Here is a 26115-nt window from a genome sequence, read left to right as displayed (position 1 = left end):
TCCTGTAGCGGAGTCTAAAGGTGAGAGGCGGTTTTAATGTTCAAAATCCTGTTTTAAGCCAGAAATCGCAACACCGACCATAATAACTAATACGCGTTTTTAAGGTTGCATTGAAACATGTTTCGTTAGGTCTTACTTATTAAACTAAGGTTTGGATGCCAGAGGGAGAGTATGGGCGAACCTAAATAGTCCAGGCACAGATTACATCATATTATGTTGCTAATAACCTGTGGGCTCAGGCTAAAAATGGCATCAGCATGTTGACAACTGAGCTCACAGGAAGAAGCTCCAGCAAAGGCGGTCCACACAGACACCCACTGACCTACATCTGAAGCTGCTGTGGGATGCTCTGCTCTGTTCTGACCCAGTTACATAGAGAAACCAGAGGAGGAAAAAATCTGCAGTTTTCATGGGTGTATTTTCAGTTTTAGTAGGATAAATGTCATCTATATCAGCGGTCCCCAACCCCCGGGCCTCGGACCGGTACCGGTCCGTGAGTCGTTTGGTACCGGGCCGCGAGAGTTGAGGCTCAGGTGTGAAATGTATTGTTTTCAGGGTTTTTATCGGTTTTCAGCGTTATTCTGTTATCGATTTTATTGTCAACTCGGTTTTCCTGGGTCTTTTCACGTGTGTTATGAATAAATCTTTTTTTCGGTACCGGTACTAGTTTTATTTTGTTGTATTTATCTGCGACACCTTAAAGGCCGGTCCGTGAAAATATTGTCGGGCATAAACCGGTCTGTGGCGCAAAAAAGGTTGGGGACCACTGATCTATATGCTTTTGTCTTATTTATTCCTCAGATAAGGTGATTACATGGCCATCCATGTAAATATGCGTATTTCAATAGATTTTTACTACAGCTGTTATTGCATGTCGTTTCAGGGTGAAATTATTATTGTGCACCTGTACCAGGTGTTGTGCAGGAAAGGCTGTAACACAATAAATAAGTAAATAGTCAGTTATATGTGTTTATCCTGCTAAGGGCTTCTGTGAACCGGGCCTGTTACAGGGTACACCTTGCTTTTACCTTCACATCTGAGCAGTTGGATAGGTTTAAATAAAGCAGCTTGAGGAACAAGTAAGCTAACTTGATTCCCTCGAAATTCCAACAACTCAATCAGATTTTGAGATTGGAAGCTGGAAATTCTTCTGAAAGATATATCAACTCAAACTCACTAAACTGATCCACTGTGCTCTGTTTTTCCAGCCTGGTAGAGGGCGTAAATGCACCTCATTGCCTAGCTCTCCTGCCAAGCGAGTGTCACCCACCAAAAGAAACAGTTCTATATCAACCAAGCCATCCGCAACTCTGACCTCACACCCAGGGCCAAAGGCAAGAAGAGCCTCCACCGACAGGAGAACAGTAAGCTCTCATTTTACGTAAATTAAAAGACGGCGTCAGAGACTGCAGGCGGAGCAATGCTGGGAAAGCATTGAAAGGATTACTTTGGGGAAGAATCTCTGTGTGCAAGTTCAAAATGTTTTATAAGATGTATTTGAGGCTCCCGAGGCTGCTGGGCAACATTTTTACAAAGAATTCTGACGTTAGTGGCTTCAATACCTTAGAGGATGAGAAAAACTTTTACATTAGTTATAAAGTCATAAACCTGTCATTGCTTTGCTCATTTATCTCTCTCTAATCTTCTCCTTTGAAAATTAGCACCCTACCTTGCTAATCTCCTTGAGAAAGATGAGTGCTCCAAAGACGATCTGGAGGTTTGCAGCAACCCAGCCATCCCATCCATCTTCTATGAAGTCTGCACCAATGGAAACTATGTAGAGGTACACAAATTAGTGGCATTTGTTGCAGAAGTGCGCACGGCTTAAGAAAAGATTTATAATTTCACCGTGTCATGTTCTCAAATTTTGTGTACTGTGTGCGCAATATTTACCTGAGAGGTCCCACAGGAAACTGCCGCTCAAAAACCATGTTTATGTGTCCAAAGAAATGTAAACTGTGTGGTTTGGCTTGTGCGGGGTCTCACAGGGCACAGGGTTTTGAAGACCACCTAGAAAGATCAGGGACGCTGACTAATGTCATTTCTTGTCTTGTTGTTGTTTTAGCCGTGGAACGACTTCATGAATTGCTCTGGTGAGGAGCAGGAGAGGCCAAGAAGAAAAACACCAACCAGCTCCTCAAAGACCAGAGGAATGGTGAGTCTCACCCTTTGAGCCTTTAAAGTGGAGCTGTTTGTCTGACTTTGTCGTCTCTCTCTGCAGTAAATCCTGCCTTCACTGCTCAGGACTGCTTCCAGAGAATCGATCGCAGGTTGCGAGCAACTCTGAGGCGGAAACAAATCCCCATGGTGAGTGTCTTCTCTGCTTCAAATCTCTCACTGTTTGGTCAGTGATTGCATCACTCATGTATTTGAAGTCGTTGTCTTTATAGTAAGTAGGGTGGGCGGTATAAACGGTATACGGTAGAAACGATATTAATTTGGCCAATGGTAGAGATTTTTACTATACCGCTCTACTGCGATAGTGCATGTTGTTGGTGTCAACAAGCTGCGCCTATTTTGGTCGAAAGCATCGCAGCAGCTGCAAACAACATCATCTGCAAATTATGCCGGGCGACAGTAATAGCAAAGAGATGAAGCACTTTTGGAATATGGGGAAAGCCAAAAACTGCGCTTCCTCCACTTCTGTACCATTGAGTCATTAATGCTGAATTCTCTGGCAGCTGCTCTATTCCCATGTTGTTGCAGTATATTAATGACTAACCTCGTATTGTGGATGGATTATCTCAGTTGTTCTCCTGACTGAAGTGTAGTCCGTTTGTAGCATCCTGCCATGCGATTGTATTTGTCCTTAACCACCAGAAACCCTCACATTAACTTTTATCGAGTGGAAAAAGTTAGCGTTCATCCTTTAGCTTCACTGTGCTAATGATATGCTAACGTAGCTGTTTTGCTAGTGATCACGTAGCACATCATTATATACCAGCTAGCCCAACTTCAGTAACCCTACAAACGTCACTGCTGTTTAGTTTCCTGTCTTCATTTATGTTGGAAGTGATAGCAGAGCTGTACGTTTGAATTTTTTCAGAAATCTCTCAGTCAGAACATGCTATATCATGTTTAGGTGGAAGCTAGCGCGCTAACTTCCTGCTAACTTCTAACTCCGTTGAATTTAATAAATCCTGTTTTCATGGATGCCTGGATGTTAAACTTAATTGTTACACCTGGTAAAGCAGCAACACTGATCATTTTATTAAAGATGAAAGAATTTAGACAGTTTTTAACTCTCAGTGATGCTGCAGTGTTCGTTTGACTATTGGGACCTGAACCAGACGGTGTTTTGGACCCAGATTACTCCGCGAGGCTCCTGACTACGGTAGCTGTAATGCTCCGACAATTCATCAGGCGGTGCGGCTTTATAGCTTACCAAAGTCGTACTAAAACATATTTGACAGATTACTGTGCGTGGTGTACCACATAAAATCTGTTTGAGGTCAGTAAGCACAACCAGAATTCATACATAAGGCACACTGTCCATTTTTGAGAAAATTAAAGGATTTTAAGTGTGCCCTATAGTGTGTAAAATACGTTATACAGAAGAAAAGAATATATCGTGATATATATCCTTACCGCACATGCTTCAAATTATACCGTGATATGGATTTTAGGCCATATCGCCCAGCCCCAATAGTAAGTTCAACTCATGTTAGTTTTATGCAGAGCCAGTTATCTCTTAACCACCACTGGTGGGTCCTCTTAATAGACCCATCTGCTTGTGGCTTCGTGCTGCAAGAGTTATTTCCTCATTGATTAATCTTCCTATTTTTTATGTTTTATATAATGTTTGAAATTTGTGAAAAGAGGATGTTCATTAGCCTTCTGTTGTATGAATGTGCCCAATGAAACACTGAATTAAATCAGAAATTATAAGATACCCTAATCATTATCAGGGACGAAGATGATGCGGGGACATGAGAGCAGGACTCCCTGAGATCGCCTGCTGAAGTTTAGTATTTTCCCAAACACAAACTATGAATTTTGTGAGATCTGTGGTTTCTGCTTCTCTCAGGGAACGCTGGAAGTTCTGGAGGAAAACTTTCTGAGCTTCTTCAACGCTCAACCTCACTCAGTTTACACAACCAACCTCAGCAGCAGGCAGAAATCCTCTTCTTTCAGTTGGTGTGTCTGTGCTTCTTCAAAAGCTTTTCATTCACTTTAGTCTTTAATTGGTTAGACTTTGATAATGGACAGTGGAATTACACCTGTGGGAAGTGGTCTGGAGAGCTCAGTGGAATGTCATTTGTCATGTAAAATCTGAGCAAATTACAACCTAGTGACCCTCAGTGCATTGCTTTGGCACCTCATTAATGTGTTAATTAATCTCATCTCAACAGTGCTGCTGTTTGGATTGTTCTGACAAACATGCAGGTTCAAAACATGGAGGTAAACCTGCTGTATTAGATTACATCAAGTCTTTATCGTCTGTCACCATAGCGACAGGAACACAACAGGAACAGGAGAAAATAGCTTACAGCCGGTGGTGAATACACAGTCTCCCTTTGTCGAGATGTGCGGGGAAATTGGTACACTACACAAACGTAGTCAGTTTGAATCAAGTGGGTTAATAACTGTCACATTTTTGTTGTTTGTGTTCGTCAATCAGCTTTGAGAGGCTGCTGCTTCACGCCATCTGCCAGTATATGGACCTCGTCTCTGCAAGTGAGTGGCAATAATACATAATGGCTCAGTCACACTAGGGTAAAGTTAGGATGGTAGATTGCCAACATGTTGCAGTCTGAGTCTGTCTGTGTCGATGAGCACAACTCTTCTGTGGCATGTCTCTTTGCAGTAAAGGTTCGACTCAGCCGATTGGTTATTTCAGCTCGTTATATTGCTGTGTAAAGGGAAGGTCGCTGAGCGCCTGTGTCAACCTATGAGCTTCTCATTCACTCATTTTATTTCTGTCTGATTGCAACAAAGCAAACAGTATTTTAAAAAAAAATATATATATATATATATTTCTAAGAGAGAGGTGTAGGCATACCGGGCCCCTATTCCTCATGGTGAATACAATATTTAACCAACCACAAAGTGACAGTACAGCAGAAAACAGTGTTTCATAATGATATTAGTTTTAAACAAACAAAACATGTTAATATCTGAATTTTCTTTTTTTTTTTTTGGGGGGTGGTAATTTGTTTTAAGCAAACAAGTAAGTCGGGGTTTTGAAAAATAAATATTCTTAATTCATAATTAGTTGTACTCAGCTGGAATAACTCATGGACACCTGGAGCCAATTGTTTGTTTGTTTTTACTTAATCTGCTGCTCATAGTCAGATGTACTGAATATAAGTGGTGAATATGAATTCCTGTTTATGCAGATTTAAGCTATAATTATAACTCAAGAATTAATATACTGATTTAAACAATACTGTGAAACTAAACACTCAGCGCTAACACGTTTCTGACGTTAATGCCAAAAAGGAGACTATATTACAGAGTTGGTGACAGTAGTCTGGTGTCTGCCTGTTAAAATCCTTGAGTCTTCACTACATATGTGTGCTCTGAGTCTGAACAGACATGGAATTTAACAGCAAATTTCCTTGTTGTTGGGAGTGTTACAGTTGCAAGTATTTACACTCGTACTAAAGCCACTTTGTGTGTTCTTAAATGTACAGAATTTTTGAACAGCGTCTTCACGAAATAAAAAATACCAACAAAAGAAAAACGCAATAATGTATTTTTACAAACCCCCCAAAGACTTACTGGCATGTATCATCTTTTCATCTCATTAAAATTGGAAGATTTATCATTATAAATGCTTCTGTCTTTACATAATCCTACTTATCCAATCCTGGCTGCGCCTGCTAAGCCAGTTTAGTTTGTTTCAGTCACATCACAGTGATCAAAGTCTATTTCTTGCTTGTTGGGCCTCCAGGCAGCGACTACAATGGCTTACGTCAGACTGAAGTGGTGAACAAACAAGAAGAGTTCCTGCCTCCTGGACTCCTGCTGTCTGCCTACCTGGAGCAGATGAGTTGAGGACAGGACCACGCCTGCTTTTTGTTTCTTCCTGTTGCAGACAGGAGCTCTGAAATGTAGATATGATGTGCAGTCTTCACACATTGTTTGTAATAACCACCCAGCTAAAATGTCTGCTTCTCTTTCTCTCTGTCAATTTTCCATTAACTAGATCCAAAAACGCAACAGAATTGATCACTGGAGCGTTAGCTAGGTTAGTTCGTGCTTAAAGTTGAATTTTAAACTGTAGGTTGGGTAATATGTAGTGAGTATACAGCTCAGCAAAGCAGGGTCTGGACACAAAGTCCCATCTGAGGCTTACAAACTGATACCTGTTTGAGGTTGGTAACTTGACCTCTGCTGTCACACCGTTACATTTCTACCCCACGGTGTGTGTACAAGCAGCACAGGAAATCCAGCTGCTGAAGTTTACTAACAGTGGACTTAACACTGGACAAAACAGGCACAGTAAATTACAGCAGTAAGTCCTGAAAGTAATAAAAAGCATACTGTGTAAGGTCTGTGAGGAGTCTGCAGCGCTGTGTGTGAAGGTTTTAGGACCGTTCTTAAATGAAATGCATCACCGCCTGAAACAGTAGCCTGCATGAAGCGTAAATTTTAATCAATTTATTACTCACAAGAAAGTACATCTCTTTCATTGCTACTTGCAAATTATAGTTACTCTCTTTCTACTGTGTGTATTATTTAGAGGCAGATTGAGGCTTTGAGGTGGGTCTGAGAAACCCTTACAGTTCAATCAGAGGCATCTTTTGTGACAGCTGAGTAGCAGCTTTATGAGTTCTGCTTCCAGTGCATGTGTGTGCCATGTGGGCATTAGGTTCAGTTTTCTGAATGTGCAGCAGATCGAGCATAGATGCTGACAGACTGCTGCTGTCACTGCACACTGTCAGTGTTATGTCAGTAATAGCCAATATTTAGGATAAGAAACTATATTATTCTATGTTTTGGTGCATCAACGTACAGAGTGCTCTCTTGGTTTACATGAACACACAGCTTTTAACTAACACGGATTCAATGTATACTGTACCTACAGTAAATGGGGGATAAAACCTGCTGAGCTTTGACTCTCAGGTATGTTAAATCTCAGTATTTGCATCCCTGGAAAATACTTCTGCCTTATGAACACAGTTTCTATGTTTTCTCTGTACAATTTTCTACTTTGTACTGTACTTGGGTTTTGGAAACATGTATCCAGGTTATTTAAGGAAAAAGAGACTTTATTTCTGTTTTCTTTTTATAATGACGGCAGCAGAGTAACAAAACTTGACCTGTTGGTGCATTTTGTCAACAACCAAAGTGTGCGTGTGAAAATCCAACTTCTCAGGCTTTTGACTTGTCACTCTGAATGTCATGTAGTGCTCATTTCTGTGTACTGTGTAGAGCCCAGCCTGTTTTTGAATTATGTTCACCTCGGGGCCCTGTCAAATTTTCCATTACATGTACACATAATTGTGCCAATCATGTTATATTTAATTGACTTATGCCAACATTTGAATTGAAAATGCCCAAAAGTTTGAGAGCTTTATACAATAAACTGAAAAATCTTTGTGTATGTGTGCATACTTATAAGTATCACTGCAACTATTAAATGATTTAAGTTTTTTTTCCATTTTCTCATTTTATTATCGTCAGAATGCTGAAAACAAAATCTGTGTGAGTGCTTTAAATAAATGGAAGTTAAAGTGTTCATTCACATTTGTAATATTGACTTAAAATCAGACCTAGTTTTATTCTTGAGATTGTTCTCCTTCTGCTGGCCTAACAGCACAGTTATACGCTGTGAAGGCTAACAGCTCTTCTCCAGCATCATTGCTCGAGATCAAGATCCTTTTTATCCATTTTAAACTGAAATATCATCATGCAACATTATGCCTTTGGACCACTTTTCTAAGGGTAATCATCGTAGTATAAAAGTTTTATGTATGTGTTCCTTAATTCCTCCTGGATGAGAAGAGCAATCTTGATTAAACTTTGTATAAAGAAAATTAAATACGTAAATCACATATAAAAAGATTTTATACAAATATATATTTGTACATTTAACAGGTCAGCTGAGTATCCGGTTGTTCAGTCTGACGTCACTGGCCGTGTCTGGGCCTAAACTCTGCTGCAGGTCCATATATCAAACGATCACTGTGGCATTACTGAGAGTTGAAAAACTATCTAAAGTCTTTCATCTTTAATAAAATGATCAGTGTTCTGCTCTACCAGGTGTAACAATTGAGTTTAACATCCAGGCATCCATGAAGACGGAATTTATGATATTTAACGGCGTTAGAAGTTAGCAGGAAGTTAGCTCGCTAGCTTCTATCTAAATACAATATAGCATGTCCTGACTGCGGGGTTTTGGAAACAAATTCAAACGTACAGCTCTGCTATCACTTCCAACATAAATGAAGACAGAAAACTAAACAGCAGTGACGTTTGTAGGGTTACTGAAGTTTGGCTAGCTGGTATATAATGATGTGCTACGTGATCGCTAGCGACACAGCTATGTTAGCATAACATAAACAAGCTAACTTTTTTCCACTCGATAAAAGTTAACGTGAGTGTTCTCGGTGGTCAGGAACAAATGTAATCGCATGGCAGGATGCTGTAAAAGGACCAAACTTCAGCCAGGAGAACAAGTGAGATAATCCATCCACAATACGAGGTTAGTTATTCATATACTGCTTTTCAATGGTCTGTGCTGTAGTTACATCGTAAGGTTTTAAAAACTGAGCTTAAATAAATGATTAGCAGTAATAAAAGCCGAGGGAGGTCAACAGTGATCACTGACTGTTTTAGGAGCTTTTTGAGATTAAATAGAAGAAAATACAAAACATTAAACATGTTAACAACACAAAAGCCATATTAAACGCAGACTACTTTAGGCCCGGAAGTAGGATTCGTCACGTCATCACTGAACAACCGGATAGAATAACATGTCAGATTAGAATAATTTCCAATAAAGTTGTTAAAAAAAAAAAAAAAAAAAAAAAAAACACATGTCAGATTAGAATGTGGTGTTATAATTTAAACATAAACATATCTGCATGTTCCATAGCCCAGCAAGAAGAGAGGCCAGGGTTGAAAAGCTCTAAAAACACTGCTTGAATGAATATGAATATATAAGGCTGATGGTGGTTGAAATAAAACATTTTAATCGATTTCTTGTTTGCACCCAAACCTACAACATAACATATATACAAAGAAAAGCTTGACGTGGTATGTAAGGAAAAGATAAACAAATACACAGAAATTTTTATGACTCAGTTTCTTAATTTCAAAATTCTCCAAAACTAACAATTTTTTTTATTCACTCATATTAAACTGATTAGGGTCAAATTTAGTGTGAACAATAATACACAAGTGCATGCATACGTGCACACACACACGTGCACACACACATTGGAATGCTTTTGATTCTATGTGACATCACAACCTTGCTTTGATCTTTGATCCCAAAAAATCCTTAAATAGGAGCTTTAAACTGTTAAACTTTACTGCTTAACTGACGTTGACCTGACGGCAACCAAAACCCTTTTGAAAAGTTTTGTGAGAGTTTTATGACAGAAACCAAATTTTTTTTAAATGTTCTCACTAATTCACTGAGCAAACAAACACATTTCAGTCAGTCAAGATGACTTTCACCTCAAATCATCTTGAAATATGTAAAGGGACCCTTTTGGGAGATCACTACGAGGTTGAGGGTTTCCTTGGAGAAGGGCGCTTTGGTATTGTAACCAAATGTCGCAATAAAAAAACCAACAAAGTCGTTGCTATTAAAGTCAACAAGAGCGACCCTGAAATTCTGCAACAGGCAAAAATGGAAATTTTCATCCTGGAGCAGCTACGAGGCTTGGATGCAGATAGATGCAACATTGTTAAATGGAACGACTTTTTCATCGACGGTGACCGCATCTGCTTAAATTTTGAACTCCTTGATGAAAGCCTGTGGCAGTACATGCGGTACCGGAGGAACCGGGTTCTCCCAGTAAGAGAAATCAGGCCAGTGTTATTTCAGCTCGCAAATGCTCTGTCCCACCTGGGTTCTTTGGGAATAGTGCATGCTGACCTCAAACCTGGAAACATAATGGTTGTGGACCGCTATGAGTGTCCCATCAAAGTCAAACTTATAGACTTTGGCTTTGCATGTCCCGCATCTACAGTGATTCCGGGTGACTGTGTGGGGACGGTTGGTTATAGAGCACCTGAGGTTGTGATTGGTAGTCTATTTAATGAAGCAATAGACATGTGGTCCCTGGGGCTGGTAGCTGTGGAGCTTGCTACAGGGTTTCCTTTCTACCCTGGGAAAAATGATTATGATGTTTTGAAATTCATCATACAGATCCAGGGACAGCCACCAGATCATGTTTTAGACTCTGGCTTATACACTGATGACTATTTCATAAACGACAACTACAACGGACAACGCTGGACATTTAAGACCGAAAGACAATTTCAAGATGAAACAGGTTATCAGTCCAAGGACACTCGATGCATAAGACTTAAGTGCCTCGATGACCTTGAACAACTACTGAAGATAAGGGGTGCTGGGAAAAATCCAAAATGTATTTGTCAGCCTAATCAAACAGATGTTAGCATTGGATCCAAACCAGCGCATAACACCCTCGGAGGTTCTCCACCACCCCTTTTTCAGTCCTGGCCTCTCTAAGAGTTCTCCCTGCACTGACATGAGTAGCACAGGGGGACAAAACCTTGTGGTCTCTCAGCAGCCTTCAAGTTGCAAAGAGAAGAATCACAGAAAATCAGCTGCAGTTCCCAAAACTCAGAAGAATTTTCTCAACAAGAATACGATCAACGCATCAGCCAACACATCCTCCTCTATAGATGATCTTGAAATATCTAAAGGGAGCCTTTTGGGAGGTCACTACAAGGTAGAGGGTTTCCTTGGAGAAGGCGCTTTGGTATTGTAACCAAATGTCGCAATACAAAACCAACGAATTTGTTGCTATCAAAGTCAACAAGAGAAACCCTGAAATTCTGCAACAGGCAAAAATGGAAATTTTCATCCTGGAGCAGCTACGAGGCTTGGATGCCCATAGATGCAACATTGTTAAATGGAACGACTTTTTCGTTGAAGGTCACAGCATTTGCTTAAATTTTGAACTCCTCGATCAAAGCCTGTGGGAGTACATGCGGGACCGGGGGAACCGGGTTCTCCCAATAGGCGCAATCAGGGCAGTGTTATTTCAGCTTGCAAATGCTCTGTCCCACCTGGGTTATTTGGGAATAGTGCATGCTGACCTGAAACCTAGAAACATAATGGTTGTGGACCGCTATGAGTGTCCCATCAAAGTCAAACTTATAGACTTTGGCTTTGCAAGTCCCGCATCTATAGTGATTCCTGGTGACTGTGTGGGGACGGTTGGTTATAGAGCACCTGAGGTTATGATTGGTAGTCTATTTAATGAAGCAATAGACATGTGGTCCCTGGGGCTGGTAGCTGTGGAGCTTGCTACAGGGTGTCCTTTCTACCCTGGGAAAAATCATTATGATGTTTTGAAATTCATCATACAGACCCAGGGACAGCCACCAGATCACGTTTTAGACTCTGGCTTATACACTGATCACTATTTCATAAACGACAACTACAACGGACAGCGCTGGACATTTAAGACCGAAAGACAATTTCAAGATGAGACAGGTTATCAGTCCAAGGACACTCGATGCATAAGACTTAAGTGCCTCGATGACCTGGAACGAATACTGAGGGGTTGCCGAAGAACTGAAAATAGCCAACATTTATTTTTCAGCCTAATCAAACAGATGTTAGCATTGGATCCAAACCAGCGCATAACACCCTCGGAGGTTCTCCACCACCCCTTTTTCAGTCCTGGCCTCTCTAAGAGTTCTCCCTGCACTGACATGAGTAGCACAGGGGGACAAAACCTTGTGGTCTCTCAGCAGCCTTCAAGTTGCAAAAGAGAAGAATCACAGAAAATCAGCTGCAGTTCCCAAAACTCAGAAGAATTTTCTCAACAAGAATACGTCAACGCATCAGCCAACACATCCTCCTCTAAAGATGATCTTGAAATATCTAAAGGGAGCCTTTTGGGAGGTCACTACAAGGTAGAGGGTTTCCTTGGAGAAGGGGGCTTTAGTATTGTAACCAAATGTCGCAATACAAAAACCAACGAATTTGTTGCTATCAAAGTCAACAAAAAACCCCCTGAAATTCTGCAACAGGCAAAAAAGGAAATTCTCATCCTGGAGCAGCTGCGAGGCTTGGATGCAGATAGATGCAACATTGTTCAATGGAACGGATTTTTCCTTGACCACCAGCGGATCTGCTTAAATTTTGAACTCCTTGACCAATGCCTGTGGGACTACATAGAGGACCGGAAAAACCAGGGTCTCCCCATAAGCGAAGTCAGGCCAATTTTACATCAACTCACAAATGCTCTGTCCCACCTGGGTTCTGTGGGAATAGTGCATGCTGACCTCAAACCTGGAAACATAATGGTTGTGAACCGCCATAAGTGTCCCATCAAAGTCAAACTTATAGACTTTGGCCTTGCATGTCCCGCGTCTAAAGTGAATCCTGGTGGCTGTGAGGGGACGGTTGGTTATAGAGCACCTGAGGTTGTGATTGGTAGTCGATATAATGAAGCAATAGACATGTGGTCCCTTGGGCTGGTAGCTGTGGAGCTTGCTACAGGGTGTCCTTTCTACCCTGGGAAAAATGATTATGATGTTTTGAAATTCATCATACAGACCCAGGGACAGCCACCAGATCACGTTTTAGATTCTGGCTTATACACTGATAACTATTTCATAAAAGACAACTACAACGGACAACGCTGGACATTTAAGACCGAAAGACAATTTCAAGATGAAACAGGTTATCAGTCCAAGGACACTCGATACATAAGACTTAAGTGCCTCGATGACCTTGAACAACTACTGAAGATAAGGGGGTGCTGGGAAAAAATCCAAAATGTATTTGTCAGCCTAATCAAACAGATGTTAGCATTGGATCCAAACCAGCGCATAACACCCTCGGAGGTTCTCCACCACCCCTTTTTCAATCCTGGCCTCTCTAAGAGTTCTCCCTGCACTGACATGAGTAGCACAGGGGGACAAAACCTTGTGGTCTCTCAGCAGCCTTCAAGTTGCAAAAGAGAAAGAACGCAGAAAATCAGCTGCAGTTCCCAAAACTCAGAAGAATTTTCTCAACAAGAATACGTCAACGCATCAGCCAACACATCCTCCTCTATAGATGATCTTAAAATATCTAAAGGGACCCTTTTGGGAGATCACTACGAGGTTGAGGGTTTCCTTGGAGAAGGGCGCTTTGGTATTGTAACCAAATGTCGCAATACAAAAACCAACGAATTTGTTGCTATCAAAGTCAACAAAAAAGAACCTAAAATTCTGCAACAGGCAGAAAAGGAAATTCTCATCCTGATGCTGCTGCGAGGCTTGGATGCAGATAGATGCAACATTGTTCAATGGAACAACTTTTTCATCGACGGTGACAGCATCTGCTTAAATTTTGAACTCCTCGATCAAAGCCTGTGGCAGTACATGCGGGACCGGAATAACCAGGTTCTCCCAATAGGCGCAATCAGGCTAGTGTTATTTCAGCTTGCAAATGCTCTGTCCCACCTGGGTTCTGTGGGAATAGTGCATGCTGACCTGAAACCTAGAAACATAATGGTTGTGGACCGCTATGAGTGTCCCATCAAAGTCAAACTTATAGACTTTGGCTTTGCATGTCCCGCATCTACAGTGATTCCTGGTGACTGTGTGGGGACGGTTGGTTATAGAGCACCTGAGGTTGTGATTGGTAGTCTATTTAATGAAGCAATAGACATGTGGTCCCTGGGGCTGGTAGCTGTGGAGCTTGCTACAGGGTTTCCTTTCTACCCTGGGAGAAATGATTATGATGTTTTGAAATTCATCATACAGACCCAGGGACAGCCACCAGATCACGTTTTAGATTCTGGCTTATACACTGATGACTATTTCATAAAAGACAACTACAACGGACAGCGCTGGACATTTAAGACCGAAAGACAATTTCAAGATGAGACAGGTTATCAGTCCAAGGACACTCGATGCATAAGACTTAAGTGCCTCGATGACCTTGAACAACTACTGAAGATAAGGGGGTGCGGGGAAAAAATCCAAAATGTATTTGTCAGCCTAATCAAACAGATGTTAGCATTGGATCCAAACCAGCGCATAACACCCTCGGAGGTTCTCCATCACCCCTTTTTCAGTCCTGGCCTCTCTAAGAGTTCTCCCTGACATGAGTAGCACAGGGGGACAAAACCTTGTGGTCTCTCAGCAGCCTTCAAAACAGAAAGATCATAGAGAATCAATCTCCAGCATTGCTTCAACCACGGACAAAAATGACAAAAACACAAACAGGGATTGGAAAAAGCCATTAACAGCAGATTACATTGCAAGAATTAATTAAGCTGCTCCAATAATGATCACTTTGGCTTTTTTTTTTTTTTTTTTTTTTTAAATTTTCACTCCCCCCACCCCAGCCAGTCGCGACAGATGGCTGTCCCTTTAAGAAAGCCTGGTTCTGTCGAAGGTTTCTTCCTTTTAGAAGGAGTTTTTCCTTCCCACTGTCGCTCATTGCTTGCTCATAGGGAATCACTTGATTGTTGGGGTGGCCAAAACTCTAGGGGAACTAGCAATTCTTGTGAAAATTTAAAAGGGAAGAAAAGCCTAAAAAGATAAAAACAACTGATGAACATGTTCTTGAACTAAGGCACAATTTTTCTTAAAATCCATTAAGTAATCTCTGTGTCAAGTTCTTACCAATATTCAAAGCGGAGCAGCGGACAACTTACCATTACATCAGTACTTCAATCAGACCTAATTTGATCCAAATTGGAAACAAACTGGATGTTTATTAAATAAACCAGCTTTAAGCATCATCTAATTGTTGTTTGTAACTCTTTTTAAACATAGTGCTAACCTTTAGCCTCCTAGTAGACATACATGTTTTATAAATGGGAAAATCCTCTTTTCTTTAGAAAAGTTAAGCTCTGACCTTGAAGTCAAGGTCCCTGAGATTTAAACCTTACAGAGATTTTCAGTAAATGCAACCATGGTATTAATTTAAAAATTTTACATTGTCTCCTTCTTGAGTTATTGCATTCACAAACTTGGGTGTCCACAGCGCCCCGCCATATACCAGACTCAAAAGATTATGAGGTAGGTTTTTTGGGGTTTTTTTTAAAAGTTTTTTCATAAAGATTACAACATAAAAATAACACAATTGGGAATATTATTGCCATTTTTGAAAACACTATTTTGATGTTATCTAATGCAGTGCAAAAATAAATAACTAAATTGATAACTGGCACTGAGTCTTCTGTGTGCACACAGTCTGCATCAACACACGGGGACACTGAGACTTCAGAAGATTTTCACTGTGTTTGTCTAATTCAGCCACAACTTTCAGATTTTTCACATAACAAGCAGCACGGATTTTGTCCTCATCATTTCAGCTAGAAGTACTTTATAAGGTGGTCTTTCAAGTGAACATTGAACAGGGTTTGTACAGGTGCTTGAAATCCTTGAAAATGCTCGTTCAGGATTTAGACATTTTTATACAATCCCCCCATTTTCAAAGGCTCAAATTGAATTGAACAAGCAAGTTTTTTTGTTAATAATTGACCGTTTGGAGTGTAGAACTCATAGATATCAAATGTTGTTTCCTCCCTTGCGAGGCCTTTACTGTATCTGCCTTCAGTTCTGGTTGCTTTGCACTGTGAAGCTCTATCTGGTCATTTTTGCAGCATTTTGCTGAATCTGGCGAAGACTACAGCCCTGTGCAACTCAAAATTCATGCAGCTGCTCCCCAAGTCATAAGCTGTCCCCACCCTAACTGACAGACTGAATTGTCGTGAAGCCTCTCTGTTTCCATTCATGAAGATGTCTCTTGATTGTAGTCTATCAGTCTGATCCTTGGCAAAGTTGACAAACACCTACAAAAGGTAAGGGCTTTAGTATCACTGAGACTTATTCTTTCTTTACTGACCCAAGTCTTGTTTAATTATGACCAAGCTTTAAAGTGGGATTTGGCAGATCGGGTATCGCAAAACACTCCTTCATGTAGGCGCTGACGGGACACGAGTCAGGGTCCGATTTGGTGTCTGCCAAACGAAGGATGATGGTGTATCCATCACCAAACCTGAAAGACAGGAAGAAACGAAGCACGTGATTCACGACTGTTACATGAGAAGAGATAAACTTCTCAGATCCTGACCTCTTCATGAATTTGTTCACCTTCCGTTTGGAAAGGGTCAAGGCCATTTGCGGTACTTTTTCAGTATTAAGTCAGAACTGGGGTGAAATGCAAAACACTACAGGATGCACTTTCAGCCTGTCTAATGTAGACAACACACCAGACATTAAATCAGGGAGAAGTGCAGCGTTTCGTAGAGGTAAGTGGATATTGTTTAGCTGGTATCGGATCGTATCCCTATATTTGCTGTATCGCACAGCACTAGCGTTTGGTTACCTGTTCTTCAGGTGCTGCACAGACCCAAGACACGAAACCTGCCGCTGACCATGATGGCCATCCTGGTGCAAAGTGCCTTGCACTCCTCCATGCTGACAATACAAACATTTAGAGACAGCAGTAAATATTTTGCCTTTACAATACAAAACTCCACCGGGAATGAAATAAAGCTGAACCGACTCGTACCTGTGTGAGGTTAGCACTACAGCTCTTCCTCTTTGGTGACACTGAGGATGCAGTTCCACAAAATCTTTTGGGTCCATGCCAGTGGTGGGCTCATCCTGACAAAAGGTGGTGGGGAGCATAGAGGAGATATGGAGTGAGATATAAGTTAGGAATATTTTAAGGATGAAGGTCATTCAATAATAACCACATCATCTTTTCTATTAAGCTGAATCATCACCAGGAATATAACAGGTGGAGACCCGATGAGGGAGATAGCTGTGGAGAGTTTCCTCTCGTTGCCCCGCTGTAGCCTCCAGTCTCCTGATCTGCATACTGAGTAAGCCCCAGCTTCTTCACACCCCACTGCGCCACCTAGAGAACAGCAGAGAAACTGCTGACTGTAGCCAAACTTGATACTTCACCTCTTGAAATAACATTTAAAGATGACAAAACCTAGATTTTTACGATGACCACATATTTAGCAAAATAAAACACCAACTTCTTGATGCATTCTCAATCATCCAGGAAAGTAAATCTCAAAAGTTGAATCTGTTCATCTGGACGTAGCGTTTTGTGGGAGAAACGTTTCCTCACTCATCCAAGTGACTTCTTCAGTCTCAGCTGACTGCAGGTTTCCCCAAACCTTATAAACAGTACATTTGCATAATGACTGAAACCAGCCCACTGAAGGAACAATGGGCTGGGAGGTCAGTTCCTTAATCATAATTATGCAAATTCCCATGACCATTGATCAACAATCACTGACCAAAACCCACTGATCAAAGAACACTGATCAATGGCCATGAGTACCATTCACAGAGAGTTGGGGAATGGCTGCAATCACAGCGTTGTAAGATGGTGACAGATGTACCCTTAGGCCCCCTCCTCGATTCAGAGATGGTCTTTCCCTCTTCACGTAAATGGCCTCCTTGACTCCACGTTCAAACCAGCGTCAGTCAGCTGAGACTGAAGAAGTCACTTGGATGAGTGACGACACGTTTCTCCCACAAACGCTACGTCCAGATGAACAGATTCAACTTTTGGAGAAAAACACCAACTCTTCAACATATCTTCCTTCATAAAACTCTAGCTTGGGAATTTTACACCACCTTAGAGACGAACTCCTCTGGCACCCCCCACAGGCGGGCGTACAGCTCCAGATGTTCCCGACCTGTGAGCAGGTCGCTGATGGCATCGAACTGTGGGCAGTAACCCATCAGCTGGTGGACCCGCTCCATTTCTGTCAGCACACTGAGAGCAGAGAAATAGCTGATGCAATGTCTGTGGTTTGGTACAATAGTAGTTCTGTAGGGGCTGAAGTCACTGCAGCAGACACGCTTTGTACCTGTGCTGGCTGAGGAAAGCCTCTCCATGAGTGACAGGTGTATCTCCAGTCAGCATCCGAAATGTTGAAGTCTTCCCAGCTCCGTTGACCCCAAGCAGCCCAAAACACTGGACGGCAGAGACATAAGAGCAGCATGCTAAAAACATCTATTTATATACACACAGCTCAGTTATTAAGTCATAAGATAACAGAGGCTTTTACTAGCAGAAGCAACTATAGAAAAAGTAGAAGGTCCATTACTAGTAACGATGGTATTTTTAGAAACTGCAGCACTACATGTGAAAGTATAAATAGCAGTTACAGTGGTGAAAAGCAGTACCTCAAGTTGCATTTACAATATAAAACAGCATCTATTGGCATCAATGGTACAGTACTCGCCTGGTTTACTTCTTATCTCTCTGGCCGCTCACAGTTTGTTCAATTACTCCCTCACAGATCAGTATCTACTCCAGTTAATTCCGGTGTACCCCGAGGCTCTGTCCTGGGTCCTTTACTTTTTATCATCTATCTCCTACCCCTAGGTAATATTTTTAGGAAGCATAACATCCAGTTTCACTGCTACGCAGATGACACCCAGCTCTACCTATCCTCCAAACCCACAGCTACTCTCCCACCCACATCCATTTCTGACTGTTTAAGTGAAATCAAGGTCTGGTTTACGCACAACTTTCTTAAACTTAATGGCAATAAAACAGAATTCATTTTAATAGGCACCAGATCAAAACTGACTACAGTTCCAACCAGTCCTTCATTATCCATTGATAACTCTGTTGTCACATCCTCCCCTCAGGTTAAGAGTCTTGGTGTCATCCTCAATAGCACTCTGTCCTTCACAGCACATATAAATAATATCACTCGGTCTTCCTACTTTCATCTCCGTAATATTAACGGTCTTCGTCCCTCACTCACACCACACAGTACCGCCATACTTGTCAATGCTCTTGTCACATCTCGTCTGGATTACTGTAACTCTCTTCTCTATGGTCTACCTCATAAATCCCTCCATAAACTGCAGTTGGTTCAAAATACAGCTGCTCGTATTATTTCCAGAACCAGATCCACTGAACATATAACACCTGTTCTTAAACAGCTCCATTGGCTCTCAATTCACCTCCGTGTCAATTTCAAGATCCTGCTTCTCACTTTCAAAGCGCTTCATAACCTCGCTCCTCCATATCTATCCGATCTTCTCCATACATACTCACCCCTTCGTACACTCCGCTCTTCTTCAGCTTCCCTTCTGTCTGTTCCACCTGCTCGCCTGACTACCGTGGGACTCAGAACCTTTAGTTGTTCTGCCCCGAGACTTTGGATGCACTTCCACTTGCTCTACGGACCACACACTGTCTCACCTCTTTTAAATCACTACTCAAAACCCATCTGTTCAGAATTGCATACACCTGATCTGTCTTAGGCCATTTTTACCTTGCTCAGTTTTTATATTTGCTTTCATGATTGTTTATGTCTAAATTTTATCTACCATGTTTGCTACATATACATCTTTTTTAATGTTTTTTATGGTATTGTTTATGTGCTACTGTAAGGTGACCTTGAGGGTCTGAAAGGCGCCTATAAATAAAATGTATTATCATTATTATTATTATTATTATAACAGTCCCTGTGATAATGTGGCTGTAACTACATGGATAAAGAACACAGAGCTGATAGCCAAAGGTGGTGTGTGTGTCTTCACAATCACTGGTGCGCAGATCCCTCACCTCGCTGCGAGGAATCCCGAGGCAAAGATGGTCTACGGCTGGCTTTCTGCCGGCTTTATAAACCTGAACAACAAGAAGCTTATTTGTTACACTTTTAAGCTGAAATTAACAACTCACAGTGTCAGCTCATCAGTGAGAGTCTCTCGAATGAAAAACATTTAGCTGCAGTAGAGTTAATTAGTGACCTAAACAAGTTCAGCGTTTACATTTTCCTGCACGTTGTACCTTGCTCAGGTCGATCATGGTGAGGATGTCTGAGTGTGCTTTTCCACTTTTGACCCTCTCTCGCAACATCCTCATCCTCTGGACCAAGAGGAGGCAACTCAGGCTTAGTCCACCAAGGCCTGAACAAACACACAAGCAACCAATCACCAACTCACAGATCCCACTTTTATTTGATTTCAGAATTTCTATCCATTAAACTGACACACTTGCACGGCAGCAATAAGAGGAAGGAAAAGGGAAACAACCTGAGAAACAAGAGTGCAGAGAAGGTTAAAAATAGAGATTTTTACCTGTAGCGGATGAAGAATTTGTACTGAAGGAGTATGGTAAAGATGAAGAAGACGACACCTTCTACTGCCATTGCAAAAGGTTCTTTCCTACAAAGTCCCACTGAAGGGGTCCAGGCTTGGTTTGGTACCTGGAGGAGAGACATTACATATTTCTATACCTTTCTATACTTATACATCTATATTTAGTCTTTGTAAGAGCAAATAACCCTTTTGAGGCTGACTAATATGTACCCAGTCTTTTGAAGGCATCCACCATGGCCTGGTTTTTGGCCATGTCGATAAGTCCTCGTCCCAAACAGAAATGAGGGAAGATTAAAAACACCTCCAGGATTCTGTTCACCTCGTTCAGATACTGGAAAGACAAAATCATTCACATATGATGGATTAGTTAAAGGTGCATTAAACAAAATTATGTTTCTACTGCAGAGAAATATTTTAAGGAACATTTCCTTAGTTAAGAAAATGTAAAACAAGAGAGTTAAAAGCATAGTTACTGTTATTTACATATATTTATCCCTTACTTATTCCTAGAACACAGGTGAAGTAGTAATTGAACTTCACGGCTGCGTAAAATTTACCTCATCTACAAACAGCTCCAGGACGAAGGTGGCAATGCTGCCGTTGATTCCAATGAAGAGGTTGGAGGTCAAAAATGCATAAGCTGTGCTTGGGACAGTGAACACAAAGGATGCTGGGTACATAAGAGGGGTTATGGACCACCCGTAGAACAGGAGGAGCAGGATAAGAGCGGGCAGGTTGGTCTCAGAAACGTATGACTGCTGCTGGAAACTGATGAAAATCAGCACCACCATGATAGCAGGAATGGTGTAGTTTAACTGGAAACAAAGACAAAAAAAAGGGAAAACTATCCTGAGCCTGGATTTTTATCTAGTCAAGTATGTGATGATAGTCTAAAGGCCTTTACACACCTGACATGTAAAATCTGTACAAATATTTCGTGTTAAAAATGTTTCTGGGACGATTCTCAATGCAACTATTCATGCTCAGTAATTTCCCTGGACATTTATTTTTTCATACTGAGCTTGAATTTTCTGATTTCTTTGTGTCTGAATAAACAGCATTGATCAATCTGACCACTGCATTTGGCAACAAGAGCTCGTAGCTCAAAACATGTATTGGATCCACAAACAGTAAAATAATACTATTTTACTTCAGACACACAGCTAGACGCTTCTCCAGGTCAATCAGGTCTCTGAACTTCTGTCTCTGCTTCCTCAGATGTGGAAGCCAACGAGAGCTCAAACTGTCCCACTGACATCCTGAAATGTGTGCGAAAGCACCGTGATACAGCTGCAACTCCTGGATCAAACCGTGAAATCTCAGTTTCTTCCTTGTCTTGTTCAGAAACATCCGGACCAGCTCATTATCGCTCAATGCTGTGTGTAATGGTCTTTACAGTGACAGTACCCTTTACAGTAGTAAATGGATTGATGAAACTTCCTGACTTACACTGATGCATACAAATCTGTCTGACTGAGGACAGTTAACTTCTTCTATCTCGAGCTGTACTGACCATGTCCCAGGTAAAATTGGCCAGCCAGTAGAGAATTGGTTTGACCCGCTGACAAACTGCAGGTGTTTAGCTTTGCTGACTCGCTCCTCGATCAGAAAAAAGGACGAAACTGGCCGGCACGAAGGACATGGCAAAGATCACACAGATGGAAACCAGGACATCCACCGATGTAGTCATCCTGAAGAAGAAAGCAGAGAAAAACGCATCAGAAGACTGTGGACCTCTTTATTTAAAAAAGAAAAGAAAAAAAAGAATAAATATTTTTTAACAACAGTGCACAGAGTTTAAATCCACTCTAATCTTCCCCTCACATAAATAGAACTAATACAACGAGCACAAGAGCCAAACTGGTGAACTTGAACTCTCCACAGCAGTGAACTAACATGGCTACTTCGGTGAGCTGCTCCTTGGTGAGGTTGAGTGGGTGATTGTAGGCAGTGACGCCGTGCTTCCTCCTCTCAGGACCTGGTGGCAGACTCGCTCTCAGCAGGCCGTTGTTCATCACATTGACAAATGACACCATGGCGTGCCAGCCTTTGTTGTTGTACCACACCTGAGCACAGAAAAGGGAGCGTTTGAGCTGACAGAAATATCTGGACGCATCACCTACATCGCTTTCTTTAAAGTCTGTGGAAAAACAAACAGAAGACACAAAGACAGATAAAAGATGCTCATTTACCTTCACATTGTTTTCACTGTTCAGCCCTCCTAAGACCTCTGGGAGTCTGTGCAGCAGGTTTCCCAGTGAACTGTTCTGTGATGAAGCAAAAAGCACACTCTCAGTGTTGACTGCTTTAATGGGGAATCATGTGGTGTGGGGGATGGTGGGTGAGGCTTTTTATTGTTATTAGCCGGTGCTCTGGTCAGGACTAGCTTTTCCTGGCACCAGCAGTAGAACTTCCAGCCCTTTTAAATATTTTACTTCCATTTTCCTGCTATTCTCTCTGTAAAAGGTAGAAAAGGAATTAGTCTTATTAAAGCACTCATCTTAAGGCTCTCTGTACCTGTGGGACTCGGAAACGAGTCCTGATGGCCATGACCGAGTCTTGGAGATATTGGGTTTGAGATACAGCTCTGCCTCCGAGGGAGAAGCCACCATATCTGTGATACATTTTAGAAATAATACAAAGGTGGTTCAACCGAGTTCATGTAAACCAGTACAAAGCATTTAAAGAGATATATACAAAATATCTCCTCTATTTAACTGTGATAAGTGTAATTTAACAGCTTACCTGAATTCATTCACCCACTTCTTGGTTTTTAGGCTATTAAAGGCAGAGAGAGAAACAAGCGATCACAGAGTTACAATCATGATGGAAAAATGCAAATCAGTCAAAGTTTATGAAGACATTTATGAATACTGTGAAGTGTTCGGTCAATTGGGATCAAAATAAATGATAGCTATATGTATATTTTTATTGTATTGAGTTAATGAAGTACCTTTTCTTAAGGATTTGAGAGTAGGTCTTCACCAGGTAATCTGAGATGTTATAACTTGTCAGATTTTGCAGGATGTCTCCAGTCGGCCTTTTAATCTGAAAAATAAAAAACTGCAATGGGTCAGTTGAAAGCACTGGGGTCCAGTACAGTCCAGACATAGTCTACAGTATTTAACGAAAACAAACATTTCATGACAAAAAAAATCAGATAATGTTGGTTCTGTTACGAGTTAACTGGTGATATTTTCTGATGGTGCAGAGATCGTTTCACTGATCACTGTGTTACAGTAAATCAGTCCCGATTGATCCCGCGCTGACCTGTGGAGGCGGAAGCCCTCCAGCACCCTCAGGACACTCGGGGAGCATTCGGTAGACGTCTTCTGTGCTGCACTGACATTCAGGTGAGGGTCTGTCTCTGCTCCAGTTGCCTCTGCTGAACATGTCCCAGGCAGAGTAAGATAACTGTGGCCTCATGAATAAACCACCCCGCCCAGCTTCACACTGAGGATCCCTGCAGGGAGAAGACAGTTTTGGTGTCATAGTCATCGATGTGCAGTGAAAATATTAAAAAAAGTATGCAGATTTACTCAAATCTATATGTTTACTTATATAGAGATGCAATTTCAGCTGAATGCCACTGGAGGTTTTATATTGTCTAACCACTCTGTAACCAAACTAAAACCGACACTTTCTGAAAACGTGCATACATTTTAGCCACAGCAGTAATATCTGTGTAAGGAAAATAAATATTTTCTGGTGCCTAATACACAGGGCCGTTGCTAGCCATTTGGGTGCCCTAAGCACAAATGCTTTATGGTGCCCCCCCCCCCGCCACTTAAAAAAAACAAAAAAAAAACATTAATACTTTTGAATTTCTCAGTGGAATTTGTTTAATTAAATAACAACAAACATGACAGTTAAACAAATAAATAAGGTTAAAGGAGGTTAAAAATACTGTTACAAATAAATACTCAGGCCCCTTTGGAAAATTAAAATCAGAGCTGACATTAAAAGGACCTCTCCGCACAATTTCAACACGATCAGCATCTACAATGTGAGCTGGCCAAAGAGCAGGATCGGTTGAAGGGGCACACATGTCTCCACAGTGTCACTTTCTGATAGTCTCTCAGTGACAGGACTCTCAGTGGTACTTGTGTATGGAACTGTACCTGAACTGGTGGTTGATGGTTCTTGTTCTTCTTGGCTAGGGATTGTTGCAGGGTCTACAATGGCTGGTGGTTGATGTCCAGGGATGGCACTACTACTGGATGGTTCATCCTGTCCTTGAGATCCTCCTTGAACATATTTAAGCATTGACCCTGCATACAAGAGAAAATATTCAGGATTTTACAGAAATACAATTTTGAATCTACAGTAGGCCTACGAAAAATTGCATTATAAGACTAATAAATTAAGTAAGTCACTGGTACATTTAAAAATTACTAACTATATTTTACATGTATAGATTTTCATAATGGCAAATGGCAATATAAACATGCTGTACATAATTTGATATAAATGCGCAAGTAGGAAATCTATATTACTGGAAGATATAGGTTTCATATTACACTGTAATATGAAACCTATATCTTATTTATGCCGCATAAATAAGATATGCGTCTTTATAGATATCCTGAAATGCAGCAACATACAAAGTAATCTTGTTTAATCTGATAATAATACTTGACTGCATCACTGACCTATCCCAAAGTTAAGGTTAATCAGTAGCATGCATGACGTTAGCCAGCTAGCAACCTGAGGAGGGAAATGCTAGTCTCACGATTGCTAACGTTATCTGAAAACCGTCAATTGAGTGACCATGATGAGTTGCTTTTAGTAGTCCATTCTATATTCATATCCACAACGTAAACAAACTACCCAACATCAATCATTTGCAACATTTGTTAACACAGTATGAACACTGCTAACAGGAGCTATCACAGAGTTGACGGACATGAGCGTGCAAGCAAGGGCTACAATAATGAACTTTTTCTTATTGTTATTATTTAAACATTGCCTTACCGGCAAGCGACGCCTGAGTTTCATCACGCTTCCTCTTCTTCTTTCTTTTCTCCGCTCCCGACTCCTGTTGCCGTTTCGAGGCCACGTTCAAACAGGTGTTTACCAATACCGAATTGAGGCATTATAGAACAGACCACTGGGAGTGCGGGGGGCACCAGGAGGAGACTGGAGACAGGGCACAAAGCAGATTCACCCTTTTCTCGGGAAAATTGTTTTATGTTGCTTTTTTGTATTGTTTAACCATATTAATGCATATGATATTTATAGTATTAATATGGTTTACTTTTTTTTTTTTTTACGACCCTGATTTTTTTGGTGCCCTACCGGCCATTTGGTGCCCTACGCAGTGTGCGTTATGTGCGTTTGCGGAGCTACGGCGCTGCTAATACACTGTATTTAACATCATGATGTCTCAGCACCACAAGTCCTTCTATCTTTACTACTGCCTCCATAAATACCACTGAAACCAGTTCAATGGGATGATCTTACGTCATGTTGTCCTCCTTTTCCATGCACTTGGTACCAAATCCAGGCTGGTCAAGGAGAGCTTCAAGCAGATTCTCCATGGCTGGGTTTCCAGGATCATCGTTGCTGTGAATATAAAAACAGATGTGTGAAAAGATTTTGTTTATTCTTCAAATATGCTTTGCTTGTAATTGTGTAAACTCTGAATGACGATTCACCCTGATAAACATGAAGCCTTGTCTATGCTTTATCAAATGCCTGTGAAGACAAGTTCCTGTGTAAAAAAGAACGGAAAGCTCCTCTTAAGCAGACGTTTAGTATAGTATGGACAGAATGTTTTAGCAAGATATGCATTTGTCAGTTAAGCAATCTATATTCTGAGAACAGGCGGAGACTGCCTCCATGCCTATATAACCT

At 41.2% G+C, this 26115-nt stretch overlaps 2 pseudogenes; one reads left to right on the top strand and one right to left on the bottom strand.

Moving 5' to 3' along the window:
• Positions 1–814: 814 nt before the first annotated feature.
• Positions 815–7687, top strand: LOC120441519 (annotated as a pseudogene).
• Positions 7688–16603: 8916 nt separating this feature from the next.
• LOC120441518 lies at positions 16604–26115 on the bottom strand (annotated as a pseudogene).

Source organism: Oreochromis aureus, linkage group 8 (genome assembly GCF_013358895.1).
Source record: "Oreochromis aureus strain Israel breed Guangdong linkage group 8, ZZ_aureus, whole genome shotgun sequence".
Classification (NCBI taxonomy): Eukaryota; Metazoa; Chordata; class Actinopteri; order Cichliformes; family Cichlidae; genus Oreochromis; species Oreochromis aureus.
This window is presented reverse-complemented; position numbering and strand designations above follow the sequence as displayed.